Source organism: Rhea americana, unplaced genomic scaffold, assembly GCF_003343005.1.
Source record: "Rhea americana isolate MKP2758 unplaced genomic scaffold, rheAme1 scaffold_69, whole genome shotgun sequence".
NCBI lineage: Eukaryota > Metazoa > Chordata > Aves > Rheiformes > Rheidae > Rhea > Rhea americana.
This window is the reverse complement of record NW_028186856.1, coordinates 3,128,197-3,142,040: the sequence shown is the minus strand read 5'-3', so window position 1 is coordinate 3,142,040 and position 13,844 is coordinate 3,128,197. Positions and strand designations below refer to the sequence as shown.

General features: G+C 34.1%; 1 protein-coding gene across 1 annotated transcript in view; it reads left to right on the top strand.

Moving 5' to 3' along the window:
* The window catches only part of ANKS1B (ankyrin repeat and sterile alpha motif domain containing 1B), a 434,320-nt gene that overhangs the window by 110,121 nt on the left and 310,355 nt on the right, over positions 1 to 13,844 (top strand). The window lies entirely within an intron of this gene.

Below are 13,844 nucleotides of genomic sequence, written 5' to 3'. Positions count from 1 at the left end.
TTTGCTTTTTTACGTTAACTTGGTGTCCATATGTAAATAATTATAATAAATGCAAAAATATATGATCTTTGAAAAATAAGATGATCTTTATAACATTTTATTTGCAATCACTAGTGCACAGCACAGAAACCAAGTACATTTTTCCAAAGTGTGCAGGGGATGATTTGCATGGACTAGTTTGATAGGTAATGTTATAGAGATGATAGAGAGAGAATTATCTTCCAGGGACAATCATTAGACAGGAAAACTCTTTGGTGTGTAGTATAACTGAAATATGAATATTCCAAATAAGACTGTTACATAATTTATAATATTTTCCTATAATTTCTAACCTTTAGTTGATTAAATTATTTTTTCTCTTCCCAATTTCCTTATCTGAATGATGAGTTTATTTAAATAGAGTTGATGTGGAAAGCTATTACCCATAAAATTTTTGTTTCTGTTAAACTCTTGATTTAGTGTTTCTCTTCTKCAGTAAGCTGAAGTTTTATTGGTAATTTCAGGAACATGCCACCCACACACTGAAGCAACTACTGAAAAGTGTGATATGTATTCTGCCTAGAAAGAATCAGCAGGTGATGATTATACCCTGCTGAACAGTGATGGGAAATAAGTATATTGAAAAAAAATGTGGCTTATTTTAGTGCTATGCTACATTTTCTGATTTTATTTTAAGGAATGAAGGCATTTTGTTCTTGCATGTAGTATGTAACTTTTTAATTTCTAATATGACTTTCCAGTTGCCCATGATTTCAGATGTCCTGTGGCATATGCATTTCTACTGTACTAGTATTACACTTCAGGTACCACTAGACAAGTATATAATGGAACCAGAAAGGTTGTAGAGTATTGATTTATGGATATTTTCATTATTGACTGGGCAAGGCCTAGAACAACCTAAGCTAATGGTGAAGATAGCCATACTTTGACTAAAAGGTTGGACTATATGACTTCCAGAGCTCTCTTCCATATAATTCAATGTAAAAATCTATATCATAGTTCTATATAAAAATATAGACTTGTGAGCTCAAATGAGCTTACTTCTTTAAAATTTTAGAAATAAGTGTTTCTTCAGTTTTGTGAATTACTTTTTGTCAAAGAATCGCTATCATTGTCCAAGGATGAGTAAATCTGGGTCCATTGTTGGTCTGCGTTGCCTCTGGGTATGGTCATGAAACAGCAAAATTATATGGGATGGGACTGTGAAAGAAGAGATATGTGAAACAATACTGGAGCTATTATGCCAGAAATCATTTGAAGTATTGATCACCTTACTGGTTTTTGAAGTGGACTTGAATAACTGTTTCAATAATAGCTAACTATTGGGACACTCAAATTCATGTACAAATTAATGCTGAATTGGACATTGCCATATTCCTAACTGGAACATGGCACACTGATCAACTGAGAAGATCTTAAATACTATAATTTTTTTTTCCTTTGTGGTTTGCAATTTGATGTGAACCAGAAATAGAGATTTTCAGGGAATGTTTTTGCTTTCAGTACTAAATTTGAATTGCACAGCAAATAGATAGCAATAATGCATAGCAAACATTTTAGTACACAGAAGTTCAATTTTGCAATAAAAACTCATGCTTGAGCTTCAACTGCTTCATAACAGAAATATTAAAACTGTCTGTTGAAAATTGAAAATTTACTTAGAAGATCCTAGTTAGTCTAACCAAATTGGGCTTACTGTTCAATATTACATTTTTGTGAATAAAAGCCACCATATATACTTTGTTGTTCCTAAGACAATAATGAGGTACCTGGAGTAAAGAAATCAGTTTGTTGCTGATACCTGGGCACTAAGACTACTAAAAAGATTAGTTATTAAGTCATACTATGATAAGGTAACAGCTCTTGAACATATAACTATTAACATTTGGGGACTTTTTTATGACCCTACTAGCTCTTTTCCTTTCCTTTTTCTTTTTTTTTTTTTGGTACAAATATATCTCACAGTCACTAGCAGACTAACACTGAAGCCTGTGAGGGAATTCTTTTTCTTTGGGAGTTTTTAGTAGTAGGGAAACTCATGGCTTTGCAGAACAGTGAGAGTAAATCCCAGAAGAAGTCTGTAAAATTGATAGAACCTCATTTTTCCCTAGATCTGTCTTACAACTGAGTATTTAGAAAGAATCCCTTGTATCCTGTAATAGTGAATATTTTCCTACTGTACAAAAGAAATTGCACGCTTAAAGTTTACTACTATATCTGGCTGTTATATTTCACTGAAAACAGTTTTTATCATCAGTACACATTATACTGAGGCTGAAAGGGACATAAGCCCTGATTCAACAAATTATGTAAGCATACTTAAGCATAGGCATTAATGTGCTTAATCCCATTTGGGCTTCCATACATCCAGAACTTTATCAGGAGAAACTCATTCATCAACAAAAAAGCAAACCCAATCTACGGCTGAGTTTCATAAAATCTGCAACTGACTGTTATTACTTTTCCAACTATTGATTATTCCATCACTATTAATCAAAGTTAGTATGAATTCATAAATTAGAAGTCAAAGAAAATGAAATTGATGTCAAGAGTACTCCATAGCTGAGATATCAAAGGGAAGTATGTGAGGGGACATCGGTGTGTAGTTTCATGGTAAGATATGTTGATTCTGTTTATTGATAGAAAATGTGATCTGTCAATTCTAGCCAAGTAAATCTTTTGACTCCGAGGCCTTTACTGATTGCTAGAAAGGCATTGCAGCTGGAAAATGAGGAATGCCATGTGTTATAAGTGATAGTTATTTATATTTCTGTAGAATGTAAATGTTCTATTCACTTTCCAAGCACAGGAAGAATAATGAGTCCTGGCCCATAAAATCTTACGATAATGAACAGAAATAACGGTAATCCTAATCTGGAGAATAGTGGTTGTATTACTTAAGAGAAAAGTAGAGATAGCTTTTTGTAAGAAATATGTTATAAATGTATCTTCCTATAACCAAAACAACTCACCAAGCATTTTGCAGAGTTTTTCAATATAAAGCATGTAAGAGTGAATAGACTGAGTTAAATTAATAAATTGATGGTAATAAATTGATTCTTTGTATTATTTCAGAGGGTGACTGTAATTTTATAACATCCTAATTTTTCATTCTCCACATTTTACCCTGTTAAAAAGAAAACAGAAAATAAAATCTTTTAACAAGATTAAGTCTCATTTAATCCTATGTAATTCAGAATTTAGCAAAGTTTAGGTCCATAAATCTCATATACTGTTTTGGACTGCCTAATCCTCTAACTACCTATAGTCAACTAGCTTCCGCTCTAGTCAGCTTTACTGATGTTCAACAGATACTTAAGTTCTGTACACATATAAATCTTTTTGAATAAACTGTTTTAATCCAATTATATGTGGAGAGAGAACTGAATTTTGCCTAATCCTGGTTGTTTTCATATAGTTACTGCTTTTCCATTGTGGTAAATAAATACTGACCGTAGAAGATGCTTTCAGAAACCTACCTGAGTGCTTGTGCTCCTTATCATCAATGGACAAGTGTAGATGTCTCTGAAGAGCAGTTGATTGCTCTTTCGTGTTGAACAGGAAGCYGCTGGAAGCCAGCCAATATGAGATGTGAAGAAGGGTGTATTTGACTTTGTGCCCAGCCTGAGAGCCAAATGTTTGTGTAAATTAGAAAATGAGTGCCGCTACAGAGGACACCCAGCTGACAAAGCGGAAGGCCTTCCCGTGCTCCTTTTGCCCTCTTCCAAAGTGGGCGGATTCAGTGTATCTTCTTTGTTTGATTGTTTGTTTTCGAATGAAATAATGGGTAAGCGTGCATGAACAATTTTTGAATTGCCACTTAAAAATAGCTATCTTTAAATCTTTCTGGTAAGGACAATTTTTCTCATTCAGGAGTCTATGACCAAAGAAGGACTCCAGACACTCCACAGTGTAAGTGGCTAGAATCCCAGCATTTCCAGTCTGATTCAGGTGTTTAAGATCCAGAAAGAAAGATTCACAGCCACGTTTCCTGCTGTCTGGTCTTAAGTGGTTCACCATTACATGCAGGCTTTCTGAATTATAAATTTCTTCTTCTTGCCAATTCTTTGTTCTCATCATGAAATTACTAAAGGGTCTTTATTTTGAAAAATATTTGACTGTATGCTATCTCTAACCATTTACCTTCCTTTTTTGAAGCCATTAAAATTATTCATGAGTTGAAATAGGAAATTAGCTTTGTTGAATCAGAACCGAAAGCAAAAGAATCACAGGCACTTAGTTTTGGGTATTTTTTATCATTTTGTTTATGTGAAACACTGACATAGTAATTTGTTCACGTATAAAGGAAGACCTGTGGCAATATTCCTGGATTCTTATAAAATGCTATGGTGACTAGAATTCTGCAGTGAGCCTGTATAAAGTTGCGTAACTTCAAATGTCATTAGAAATGTGACTATCAACTACCTTGTAATCCTCACTCACTTCATTTTGTGTCATCTCCACATTTTCAGATTCCACAGTGGAAAAAATAATGATGAGTATTTGCAATAAAGAAGTATGTTACTAAACCACAGAAATCATTATGGTGAACAATTAAAGCTTATTTAAACAGGAMGTAAATATAAAACCGTGGGGCTCCTTATTTGGAGAGCCGTAAGGAAGCAGTTTGGTATGGTAGGGAATGTTTGTTAGCTGAATGTTTCTACTTCAGTGTTGAGTAGTGAGGTAGGTAACTATGCTGATGTATTTTCCTTAAATTTTAACCTTAGCTAATTGAGTTCAACATAGSCAAGTCAATGCTCATAAAATCTCTGAGTATGTTGGCAGTATCATAAGATAATACTGGATTGTAGAACTTGTATCCATAAACCTACATAGCCATGTTATAAATGTTAGAGTTTTTAACAAATTTTTGGCCAGGAAAATTCAGAACTCATAGGGTTCCATTCAGAGCTATGGTTCTCAGTATTTGGTTCTTTGAGCAAATAGAAGATACAGTATAACACTGTCTTAAAATTTACACATATTTGTCTGTTGTAATGGTACACTTGTCTCACTGACAAATTTTAAATCCTATAAAAACTTATAATATGGAATTGGTTTTGTTTCGATTATTTCTTATTGCCAGGTTAATACTAAACACTACTGTCATAAATATTCACTAAAGTATTATGCTTACTGCAGATACTTAAAGATTATTTGGTCTGTAATTAGGAAGTGCATGCCAAACTTTTCATGTGTTCTAGGAGGTTTTAAATAAGAGTGTAAGTATATTCTTCTCCCATTGATTTTGCATCTTATTTTCTGTTCAGCTGTGTACCAGATAAAGATATTATTCATAACAAAGATGTTGATTTTTGATAATTTGACTTTCAATATTTTTGATATTTGAAAAAAGTAACCATTCTGGAACATTTTCTTGTTCTTTCTTTCTGTTTTAGTGTGGGAATACGTGTAGGAGGAGTTTCTTGGAGCCTTGGCTGACACTATCGCAATAACAACTTTTATACTAAACAATTAAATTTATACTTCTTCAAATCAAACTGGAAAACTTTTAGAAATGAGAAATTCTCTTTCCTAAACTAAAAGATGTTTATTTGTAGCTTGTATTAAATCCATTGTCTATGTCATCAGATCATCAATTTCTAATAGTAAATGTAGAACATTCTTGTAATTTGAGAACAAGCTGCAAATGCAATGTAGAATATTTTCTAAAAAATAAATGCACAGATTGCTAGTAAGAAGTGACAGATTAATAAACTTAGGTGGTAAAGCTGGGAGTCCTTCAAAGAAACTGTCTTTTGTAACATCTCTCTTTACTGATGTCATCTGCCCTCCGGTCAAGACAGTTGACAGCTTTATGATTTTTTTCTGCTTTGTGTTAGTATCGAATACCAAGACAGATCCAGAAGCAAAACTCTTCTTCTGTGTGCTAAAATGCCTCTGTCTCCTGCGCAGGAACCCATGCATTCTTCTTCATTTATGGGCACAGTAATTGGTGGGAATTAAKCTTTAAGTTCTAAAAGCCAGCTCATCTGCTTAAGGCAGAGCAGTGTGTGAAGGGAATTCCGCAATAATTTGTTTGCTGCATTTCTTGTCCGGTAACTAATGAATCCACTTCAGGGTTTCTTAGTATATAACTCTTCTCGTGRTATTGGCCATTACAATTTCAGAGATCACTTTTGCTTCATGTTTGTTGCTTCTACTGGAAAGATAAGATTGGCAAACCTTAGAAGCCTTAGAAAAGTTAGTAGGGTAGGAGCTGGGGAAATAGAGACGTGAACTGTTCACTGCCTGTTGATCCAAATTCAAAACTCTTAACTTCTCATTCACTCTTTCTTTTCATATTTCACATCTCCTTTCAGGCACTTTCAAAAATATTAACCCAAATATAAAATAGTTATTTTATTGGCTTGGGGAAAAATGATTTTTGTATGTCTTATGGCTTTCGAAATACTTGATTCTGTAAGTTGTTAGTCAAGTACTATCTGGGTCTGTGTAACTCTACCACTTCTTCCATAAACCTGTTGTGATCCTWTTCTCCCATATAAGAAAAGCCTCTTTTTCTTAGTGAAGCAGTCTGATTATGTAACCAACTCATATTGTATAAAATGYCCCTTCATTACCACCTTCAAACCTTTGGACTGTTACCAAATGAGGTTCAGAGCCTGACAAAACTACATATCAGTATAGCAATTTCTCAGCAAGTGGAAAACACTTTATTTCTTTTCTCCTAGCAGAAAACAGATAGGAAGAGCCTTCCTCCCKTTGTTGTGTGGGCTTTGAACTTTGAAACTTTTACTCCTGAAACTGTGAAACTCTTCTGGCCCTCTTCTTTCACCTTCTGAATCATTTTTCTGGCCACAGCTTCTTGCTTTCCATTGAGTTATTGTATTTCTTACTGGAAAAAGTGATGCATGAAAATAAAATGGCTGTAAGGGCCTGTCCTTCGTATATGAAATATCCTGTTCTAGCTACGAGATGATACCTAAATACTTTCACAAAGATTAAATTAGTGTAAGTAGTACTACTAAATAGTAATGTGTATATATTCTGAACTTTTTAATCCTGAGTCTCTTTTTTAATTTTCTGAAATTTGCCCTGTGTATTGAGCTAACTTCTTTTTGTATATTTGTGTGTGTGTGTGTGTGTGTGTGTGTGTGATTCTTGAAATCTAAGCATAAGAGCATAAACAATTTGCTAAAAAGTATTATTTCCATGGAGCTAAGGTTTTGAGTTCATTTTATCTATTTAATGTAATAGCTTTTATTTTAAATAGACTTTTTTCTATAGCTTAATATTCACACAACACTTTCTTTTTGTTTAGCATTGTTTCTGAAAGCAGTGGAAAAAATGGAAGGATATTTAGCCTGAAAATTACTTTAGAGGTTGTAATTGCATTTTGTTCAGCTAAACTAAGAATCATTTATTAAACCAATTACTGCATTTTGCTACATTGCCACAGACAGCCATTAGCATTTGCATAAACCAGATTTTTAATCTTACGGTACATGCTTTGTCATAGTGACTTATTTATTAGAAGAAGCATCTGCTCTTTTTCATGGCCTGAATTTTGTATGCATAGAAAGCCTGTAACATGCCAACAACAATCTAAATTCATTTGAAATTCTAAATATATGCCAGATAGAATTATGAAAAGTCTGCATAAAATACAATGTAGGGCTTCTACTAATGAGGTTAACAGTGCACTCATTAGGCTCACAATTTACCTGTATTTTCAAACATTAGTAATTCAGGTCATCCTAGCTACTTTTGAGGCGCCATATAAATAATGCTCAGTTTTTCTCAAAGGTGAAGTTTGAAAAAGCAGATCTCAAATGGTTTCTGAAGATTTATTCATATGTCATCTGAATGCTAAATTTCTAACAATGTAAACGTATAAAAATACAAGACAGCCAATGTCCACTTTTTTTGTATGAATTTTTTTCCCAGCTCTATGTGTGACTTACTGAAATGTAAGTCACAAAGCCTGTTTCAGGTGCTGGAAAGAAAGAATTATTTCAAGTAACTTTGGACATGTATTATTGCTGCAACAACAAACCCACTAATTCAGATGCTTTGTGAGAGGGTAAAATAGACTATTCTTTTAAAATCTCTATTATAAATACTTTGTGCAGACCAGAGTCCAATATCATTACCCTTAAATGAGGTTATTGGGATTTTCTAAATTCTGTACTATATCATGAAGTGAACCTTRTTATCTGTTCTATGACAAATTACATATTCAAGTGTTTCTATCTGTCACAACAATGAACATTTATCATGGGTTGACTCATGAAAATAATTCTAATTACATGAAACTGTAAAAATGACTTTTGTTAAATTATTAGCAATAGATAAAAAGCATAAAATTACATTAATATTACTGCTTTTCTTTGAATGGAGAGGCAGTCAAAATAAATGCTTCACCRTCTGATTGTGATTTTGGGGTTATGATGAAATATTAAATATTTTCAATTGTCTTTTCTCAGTACATTATTGTGAGAAGCTCACACAGTACTCTTCAGGTTGAGGCATTCTCTCCATCACCTTACTGCACGCCAAAAATCTGTGCTAATTACCTTCAGTCACCAGCCAGAACTTCTTCCTTTCTCGATTCCTGTGATATCGGCTTTCGGATGGTCATCTCCCAGCTCCCTTTGGTGACTTGTCATGAACATTTCAATGATGTGAAAGTGTCCCAGTCAGGCAACACTATACATCAATCTGTTTACAAACAGTAACAAACATTCGACACAAACAGCTAAAGGAGACAAATGCAATAGTTCATTGCGCACTCTTGGATGTGATGGTAATCATCAGCTTTGGGTTCACAGTGCATTTAGGATCAATAACTCTCTAAAATATTATTAATAGAGGTACCATAGGACACTCTTTCTAAAGAAGGCTAAGCAGATTTTAGATTACTAACCATTCTGGAAGCTTAAGCACTAGGATTCTTCATGGCAATTTTCTGGCATATAGCAAGCCAGGGAGCGTATATCAATTGCCAGAGGATCTCAAGGTGTATGTCAGAATTCTTAAAAAAGGTTTAATGGCCGTTCTTCCTTATCTGTTTTAATAAAAAGGAAATTTTCTAAGGATGACAATTACATTGAGTTTTTCCTYTGTACCTTTAATAGAATATTTCTCCTCTGAGGGGAGAAAAAAAGGGAAAACCTGAGTATCCCACTTCTAGTTCATATATGTTTGCAGCTAATCAATAATTACAGCCTAAAAGTTTTCTTTAAAAGTATAAATTATCTGACAATCTGGTTGAAGACCATTAAAACTGCTCACCAATCATTCTCTTATCAGATAAGGGATGTCCTTCCCAGCAGTGAACTACAGCAGGAGATTATTGCTTGGATTTAATTTTATTTGCTGTAAATTCTTTAATTTCCAAACTAAAGTCTAACAAGTGGGATTCTAGCAGTTACTCACAGAAAAAATTAAATTGTCCCAAATGTCAAGAGTAGCTAATTTTGTATCAATAATCTCAGAGAAATGTGGGTAAGCCAATTCTTAGTTATTTCCTTAGCTGATGAAACACATTTCGCTGTAAATATTTCCTGTGTTTAAAAGGAAGAGGTTGTCTGTTAATATCACACTGCTCTGCTTCTCGTTTCTAGTGGCAGTGTTATCCAAAGCATCAGCTAGCTTTAGTGTGTTTGACAGAAAGCTTATTTCCGATGAAAGTTAATACGATAATTTTCACTGTAACTCACTGTAAAAATTTTAGCAAATAAACAAAAATGAATGAAATACACCCTGTTCTGGAAACAGTGGGTTTTTTGAGTATAAATATGCTTTGTGCTACTCATATTTTCTAGAGAAGTGCCTTAAGGCTAAAATAACTATTTCATCTAACCTTTGTGCTTCTTATTAGGTGTTTTACGTAAATTGTGATGGCAGTTATTGTTAAATGACAATGAAGTCATAAATCAAATGAGAGACTTATGCAAATTTGGATCTAGTAAGTTAGCAAAATGCAGGAAACAGCACAGCCTTCAAGTGTGGAAAATCTAGATTCCAGAAGATCGAGAAGAATCTGTAAGTTGTAATTAAGTTCATAATTGCCTGGTGACAGACAACATACCTGTACGACTTATCACTGTGGAGAAATGGTGAATTAGACACAACAGCACATTCCTAAAGAGTGGATTTTCTATCACTGCTSATCTGACAGTCATGTCTGTCTCTGCTGTGTTTTCCCATGTTCCAGAGAATGAATGAAACTTCAACAGACTTGATTTTTGTAGGATAGGAGATGAATGTTTTCAGTTAAATAAAAAATCTTTCTTCTTCTTGGAACGTCAGTTCAGATTCAATGCTTTCTGAGTCTCTATCCTTTTTAATTTTTAGGTCRTACAAACTGTGGTTTATATATGCTGCTTATATCCCAGGCCTTGAGCATACACTAGTCAGACTGATTCTTACAAGGGAGGCAAGAGCATCTAGAAGGCTAAAGCTTGGCAGAAACATGGAAAAAAGGCTGAATTAAAAACATGTAGTTTCTGAAGGTTTACTCATGTTATGGAATATCTTTTTCAGACTTGTATTTTATCTTTTACAATYGCCATTAAGATTTTTTTTAGAAGCAAACTCTCCCGTTGGTCAGCGATGARATATCTTTTTCTTCCTTTTCTGTTCTCCAGCCCTGTATAGGTTTTGGATTACACAGTCAAATATGTGCTAAGAAGAGGTCCAGTTGGCTGGAGACCTTTCAGTAATGGGCACAGYATGTCTCTGGCATTTTTGCAGCAACCTAAGCCTCACATTACTGCTTCTTATCTAGAAGGCAAAAATGTCATTTGTATCTTATCAGTATGAGCAACTGTKCTCCAGTGCTTTCCCAGTGACTCACTCACTCACTCTAGCTTTTCCTTTCACATCTATTGTGTATATATTTTATATTCTCCACTAAAGTACTCATTTTAATAATGTGGCAGTCAAAGACATTACTTTTCTGAAGTTCTAATTGCAAATATGAACGAATTCTGGCTTGCCAGTAGATGGTCAGTTACATATGTCAGCTTTAGCTTTTTGGAAAAGTTTATAGAAATTCAAGAGTGAATCATTTCTAATTGTTTAAAATTAAACTCAGATTATTTTGATGTCAGGAATAAAGATTGCTCTGCAATAATGCAGGTATATTTATTTAAAAGGATTTATTATGCAGAGGAATATATCTAGGACATATGTAGGATTACTGTAGTTACTGCATAATGCAGTGGGTGAGGTGAGACAACAGAATTGATATTATTGAAGAGATTGCTGAAGAGCTTTTAATGTTAGAAAAAAAAGAACTACATTGTTTGATACATGGTACTTGAAGCCAATTTTATGTGATCTGCTAATGTCTAACTCTAGCTGTTTGAATTGTTTAATGCTTAAAAATTTCTAGAATATGCTCAGTGCCTGCAAAATGGAGAACACGTTACAATGACCAGAAATCTTTTCATTGCCTTCTTTCACAAATGAACTTTTTAATTTGTCTTTTTTGATACATATGCACTTTTTAAGGCTTAACTTCTTCGCTTAATTGTTCAGCTGACAGAATTTCAGACATTCTTCTGTATTAACAGTTATTAACAGTTCTTTTTGACTCTAACTTATTTAACTTTTTCTTGGCATACTGGTATGGTATCATATTTGCTTATTATAGAGAGAGCATTTACTTGTCAGTGATGTACATTCCAACCCTTTCCGCAGTAACCCCATCATTTTTATTTATTCTTGCCTGACATTAATATTCTTGCAACATTAATTACACAATGTTGAATAACAGTCAGAAAAGCAAATTGGATGTTAAAGTACTTAGGAAAGGAACAGAGTACAAAAGAGGAAACATCATTATGTCACGGCATAAATAGTTGGTGAGCCCACATAATGAGGGCAATGTGAAAATCTGATCCCTCTGTCACATCACTTCAGATTGAGAGAGTGAGGGATGACAGGGATGGTCARCAGCCTGGAACAGTTATGTGAATAAACTAGAATTTTTCATTTTCTAAAGAAGAGGACGGGGATAGTGTGATGGATATCTGTAAAATCATGAGTGAAACAGGGAGAATAAATAAGGAACCACCATTTCAGGCCTCCTGAAGTACAAGAACTAGGGTACATCAAATGGAATAAGAGAGGTTAAAAAYGAAATGGGGTACGTATAACCTCTAAAAGCTTACAGTGGTCCAAAGGCAACTGGGCTAGTTAATTTTAGAAAGTTCAGTTGGTGGACATGAAAAGCAAAGCCAGCATCCCTTGGTCATGAAGTGTCTGACTCTCAGAGGCTTGTAGGCTACAGAAATATCACTGCATGCTTATGYTGATCTTATGCTGTCCTCTGGGCAAGCACTGTTGGCCACCTCTGGAGACAGAATGTTGGGAGAGAAAGACATTAAGTCTGAGCCAGTATATCTATTCTTATGTTCTAATATCCATTTTTAATGTAGCTGAATTCAGAAGTTGAACATGGTTTCACCTCAGCCTCCAGTGACACTTTTAACCTGCACTATTTCTTTGTATGCTTCTCTAGATGGATTTGCTATTACTAGGGTTACTGCAGTTTGCCTTATTCTTACAGAAACTTGCATGTGCAACATTTAGGCTGAATTTTGCTATTGTAGTCATTGTCTTGTTAAATAAGTTTTTTGCCTTAGTCGTTATACAGCAGACTGAAGTGAACAGAGTAGCAATTCCTTTTTTTCAAGGTAGAAAGGAATCCTTCCCTTGTCTTGCAGTTGCACTTCAGCCGCTTCAGTTCTCCACACTCCACGGCTACTTAGTACAGTCTAGTGAGAAACATTTTCTGTATTTATTATGATAAAAAGGAAGAAATATTTTATAATATAGTATTAATGCTTCTGTTATTTATAAATTACAAAGTTTTAGAAGTCTTCTGTGAGTTCAATCTAAAATTTCAACATGCACATTTATACTGGTAATAAATTAGTTCTTACTTTTTGGAATTTGCAGTTGGCCCACTGATGAACTTTGTCTAATTCCTTGTTATGTATTTAGAGTTCTCTAGCTTAAGCTAGTTATTTATATATATCAGTAAGATTGCTACTGCAGAGAGCTCATACTCTGACTAAACATACACAGAAAAAGGGTCAAAGGGGAAAAGACAGAACCATGTTCTTAGGCATGTGTTGTTGAACACTGAGCAATGATCTTGCATTATTTTCTAGCATAAACTTTTTTTTTGGTTACAAATGCTGGTTAATATTCTATTTGCTTTCTACTAATACAGTTTTTTGTCTGTTAACTGTTTCCAGTGTTAATTTTCAAGTAATGCCAGGCCAGCCTAGGAGCAGATTAAAATTTGGTTCTGCTGAAGTCATCAAGCAGAATTTTGAAGTTCCTATTTCCACTATCTTGAGCCTTTCTTTCCAGAAACCTTGAGTTATTACCAGATTTGGAACTTTCAGGAAAATCAGGTCATGATAGTAAAATTGCAAAAAGTTCAATAGTTTTGAAATCCACTAACWATATAAATTATTTACAGTAGAAAAAGGACCTGTTATCTACAGTCATAGTCTACCTGACAATATCATTTTTTTACTGAAAAATAAATTGTTATTCCACATCCTGTTCTAGGCGTCACATTCTTCAGTCATTTTCAGAGAAATCTCGAAAAGCTTGCTAGCCCTTTGCATCTTATTATATCATATTTGATTTACAGATAGTGCTTGACTTTCCCATGCATCCGTATGTTTGAGTAAGAAAGATATGGGAATATAAGTCTTTGTCCATGCAATTGCTATTTACTAGGTTAAAAATCACAGAAATCAAAAAACTCTAGTGAAAYAGTATGGTATCTGCTTATTCATGTTCTGAAGCAGACATAGTTTGCTTGGTTGAACAGTTTAGTGCATCAG